The sequence below is a fragment of the Salvelinus fontinalis genome, unplaced genomic scaffold, assembly GCF_029448725.1.
Source record: "Salvelinus fontinalis isolate EN_2023a unplaced genomic scaffold, ASM2944872v1 scaffold_0634, whole genome shotgun sequence".
In the NCBI taxonomy this organism is placed as follows: domain Eukaryota; kingdom Metazoa; phylum Chordata; class Actinopteri; order Salmoniformes; family Salmonidae; genus Salvelinus; species Salvelinus fontinalis.
The window spans coordinates 102501-107500 of NW_026600843.1; the positions used below are offsets into that span (position 1 = coordinate 102501).

The 5000-nt window shown below is 50.2% G+C and overlaps 1 pseudogene; it reads right to left on the bottom strand.

Moving 5' to 3' along the window:
* LOC129846876 (lysyl oxidase homolog 4-like) overlaps positions 1-5000 on the bottom strand; it is a 25190-nt pseudogene that overhangs the window by 13930 nt on the left and 6260 nt on the right.

The following is a 5000-nucleotide window of genomic DNA, read 5'->3' on the forward strand; positions in this document are numbered from 1 at the left end:
ACCGTCGGAACAGTAGGTAAGGTGACATACCGTCAGGACAGTAGGTAAGGTGACATACCGTCAGGACAGTAGGTAAAGTGACATACCATCAGCACAGTAGGTAAGGTGACATACCGTCAGGACAGTAGGTAAGGTGACATACCGTCGAGACAATAGGTAAGGTGACGTACCGTCAGGGCAGTAGGTAAGGTGACGTACCATCGGGGCACTAGGTAAGGTGACGTACCATCAGGGCAGTAGGTAAGGTGACGTACCATCAGGGCAGTATGTAAGGTGACGTACCATCAGGGCAGTATGTAAGGTGACGTACCATAAGGGCAGTAGGTAAGGTGACATACCATCGGGGCAGTATGTAAGGTGACGTACCATCGGGGCAGTATGTAAGGTGACGTACCATCAGGGCAGTATGTAAGGTGACGTACCATCGGGGCAGTATGTAAGACGACGTACCATCAGGGCAGTAGGTAAGGTGACATACCATCGGGGCAGTATGTAAGATGACGTACCATCGGGGCAGTATGTAAGGTGACATACCATCAGGGCAGTAGGTAAGGTGACATACCATCGGGGCAGTAGGTAAGGTGACATACCATCAGGGCAGTAGGTAAGGTGACATACCATCAGGGCAGTAGGTAAGGTGACATACCATCGGGGCAGTATGTAAGGTGACGTACCATCGGGGCAGTATGTAAGGTGACGTACCATCGGGGCAGTATGTAAGGTGACGTACCATCGGGGCAGTATGTAAGACGACGTACCATCAGGGCAGTAGGTAAGGCGACGTACCATCGGGGCACTAGGTAAGGTGACGTACCATCGGGGCAGTAGGTAAGGTGACGCACCATCGGGGCACTAGGTAAGGTGACGTACCATCGGGGCACTATGTAAGGTGACGTACCATCGGGGCACTAGGTAAGGTGACGTACCATCGGGGCACTAGGTAAGGTAACGTACCGTCGGGGCACTAGGTAAGGTAACGTACCGTCGGGGCAGTAGGTAAGGTGACGTACCATCGGGGCACTAGGTAAGGTGACGCGCCATCGGGGCAGTATGCAAGACGACGTACCATCGGGGCACTAGGTAAGGTGACGTACCGTCGGGACAGTAGGTAAAGTGACGTACCATCGGGACAGTTTTTAAGGTGACGTACCATCAGGACAGTAGATAAGGTGACATACCATCAGGGCAGTATGTAAGGTGACGTACCGTCGGGACAGTAGGTAAAGTGACGTACCATCGGGACAGTAGGTAAGGTTACGTACCGTCGGGACAGTAGGTAAGGTGACGTACCTTCGGGACAGTATGTAAAGTGACATGCAGTCGGGACAGTAGGTAAGGTAACGTACCGTCAGGACAGTGGGTAAGGTGACGTACCATCGGGACAGCAGGTAAGGTGACATACCATCAGGGCAGTAGGTAAGGTGACATACCATCAGTGCAGTAGGTAAGGTGATGTACCGTCAGGACAGTAGGTAAAGTGACATACCATCAGGACAGTAGGTAAGGTGACATACCGCCGGGACAGTAGGTAAGGTGACATACCATCAGGACAGTAGGTAAGGTGACATACCATCAGGACAGTAGGTAAAGTGACATACCGTCGGAACAGTAGGTAAGGTGACATACCGTCAGGACAGTAGGTAAGGTGACATACCGTCAGGACAGTAGGTAAAGTGACATACCATCAGCACAGTAGGTAAGGTGACATACCGTCAGGACAGTAGGTAAGGTGACATACCGTCGAGACAATAGGTAAGGTGACGTACCGTCAGGGCAGTAGGTAAGGTGACGTACCATCGGGGCACTAGGTAAGGTGACGTACCATCAGGGCAGTAGGTAAGGTGACGTACCATCAGGGCAGTATGTAAGGTGACGTACCATCAGGGCAGTATGTAAGGTGACGTACCATAAGGGCAGTAGGTAAGGTGACATACCATCGGGGCAGTATGTAAGGTGACGTACCATCGGGGCAGTATGTAAGGTGACGTACCATCAGGGCAGTATGTAAGGTGACGTACCATCGGGGCAGTATGTAAGACGACGTACCATCAGGGCAGTAGGTAAGGTGACATACCATCGGGGCAGTATGTAAGATGACGTACCATCGGGGCAGTATGTAAGGTGACATACCATCAGGGCAGTAGGTAAGGTGACATACCATCGGGGCAGTAGGTAAGGTGACATACCATCAGGGCAGTAGGTAAGGTGACATACCATCAGGGCAGTAGGTAAGGTGACATACCATCGGGGCAGTATGTAAGGTGACGTACCATCGGGGCAGTATGTAAGGTGACGTACCATCGGGGCAGTATGTAAGGTGACGTACCATCGGGGCAGTATGTAAGACGACGTACCATCAGGGCAGTAGGTAAGGCGACGTACCATCGGGGCACTAGGTAAGGTGACGTACCATCGGGGCAGTAGGTAAGGTGACGCACCATCGGGGCACTAGGTAAGGTGACGTACCATCGGGGCACTATGTAAGGTGACGTACCATCGGGGCACTAGGTAAGGTGACGTACCATCGGGGCACTAGGTAAGGTAACGTACCGTCGGGGCACTAGGTAAGGTAACGTACCGTCGGGGCACTAGGTAAGGTGACGTACCATCGGGGCACTAGGTAAGGTGACGCGCCATCGGGGCAGTATGTAAGACGACGTACCATCGGGGCACTAGGTAAGGTGACGTACCGTCGGGACAGTAGGTAAAGTGACGTACCATCGGGACAGTTTTTAAGGTGACGTACCATCAGGACAGTAGATAAGGTGACATACCATCAGGGCAGTATGTAAGGTGACGTACCGTCGGGACAGTAGGTAAAGTGACGTACCATCGGGACAGTAGGTAAGGTTACGTACCGTCGGGACAGTGGGTAAGGTGACGTACCTTCGGGACAGTATGTAAAGTGACATGCAGTCGGGACAGTAGGTAAGGTAACGTACCGTCGGGACAGTGGGTAAGGTGACGTACCATCGGGACAGCAGGTAAGGTGACATACCATCAGGGCAGTAGGTAAGGTGACATACCATCAGGGCAGTAGGTAAGGTGATGTACCGTCGGGACAGTAGGTAAAGTGACGTACCATCGGGACAGTAGGTAAGGTGACGTACCGTCGGGACAGTAGGTAAGGTGACGTACCGTCGGGACAGTAGGTAAAGTGACATGCAGTCGGGACAGTAGGTAAGGTAACGTACCGTCGGGACAGTGGGTAAGGTGACGTACCATCGGGACAGTAGGTAAGGTGACATACCATCAGGGCAGTAGGTAAGGTGACATACCATCAGGGCAGTAGGTAAGGTGACGTACCATCAGGGCAGTAGGTAAGGTGATGTACCATCGGGGCAGTATGTAAGGTGACGTACCGTCGGGACAGTAGGTAAGGTGACGTACCATCGGGACATTAGGTAAGGTGACGTACCGTCGGGACAGTAGGTAAAGTGACATGCAGTCGGGACAGTAGGTAAGGTGACGTACCGTCGGGACAGTGGGTAAGGTGACGTACCATCGGGACAGTAGGTAAGGTGACATACCATCAGGGCAGTAGGTAAGGTGACATACCATCAGGGCAGTAGGTAAGGTGACGTACCATCAGGGCAGTAGGTAAGGTGACGTACCATCAGGGCAGTAGGTAAGGTGACGTACCGTTCAGGCACTAGGTAAGGTGACATACCATCAGGGCAGTAGGTAAGGTGACGTACCCTCAGGGCAGGAGGTAAGGTGACGTACCATCAGGGCAGTAGGTAAGGTGACGTACCATCAGGGCAGTAGGTAAGGTGACGTACCGTTCAGGCACTAGGTAAGGTGACATACCATCAGGGCAGTAGGTAAGGTGACGTACCCTCAGGGCAGTAGGTGTCCTCCAGACAGAAGCTGGCTTTGTGACCCTCAGCGATCTTAGTTCCATTCAGGGTCAGAAGGTCATAATGGGTGAACACCTCAATGCTGTGGTAGTGCCTGTGAGGAAGAGAAGAGGAGGAGGAAGAGCAGAGGTTATCAATGCTATTCAACATGAAGAGATTGGAGAACAGTTAACAGACACACAATAACAAAAGCACTGAAAGCTTGTTTGCTTGTCTGTTGTGTGAGGAAGAGTAGGAGGATGATGATGTGTTGTTCTACTGTTGTTGTTTGTCTGGTGTGTGACTCACAGTAAACAATACATATATCAAATGAAATCTTGCCGACGTTCATTTGATATACGACACTGACAGAGATAAAACAAAAATTTGACACATTTTTTTGGTGTAGCCGTGGCGATGAATATATATCTAGACTACAATAGAAAATAATACGAGACAATTAGAGATCTGTTTGGAACCGTTCGCTCTTTATCACAACCTCACGATCCCAGAATAGAACCGAAAACTAAGACGCTGTGTTCGTCAGTTGGATTGGACCCTGCGTGGCCAGGTTGTTCACACTCTGTCGACCGCAGCAGAGCCACAACCACAGCAGTAAAGAACCATTCCACTTTGAATGGTCAAAGTCAAGACTGTTGACACGGTTGGGTCAAGAATAATTGTTCTTTGTTTAGTTGAAAATGCCTATACCACAACCTCCTATCCTTATCTCCTTAAAACTACAACTACCACAATCAACCCCATACACTTGTCTTTTAAAACTACAACTACCACAATCCAACCCCCCACACGTGTTTCTTAAAACTACAACTACCACAATCAACCCTCCTGCACTTGTCTCTTAAAACTACAACTACCACAATCCAGCCCTCCTTCACTTGTCAAAACACAACTACCACAACCAATCTCTCTTAAAACTACAACTACCACAACCAACAACCCATCTCTCTTAAAACTACAACTACCACAACCTACAACCCATGTCTCTTAAAACTACAACTACAACAACCCACAACCCTTGTCTCTTAAAACTGTAACTACCACAACCCACAACCCTTGTCTCTTAAAACTGTAACTACCACAACCCACAACCCATCTCTCTTAAACCTACAACTACCACAACCCATTACCCTTGTCTAT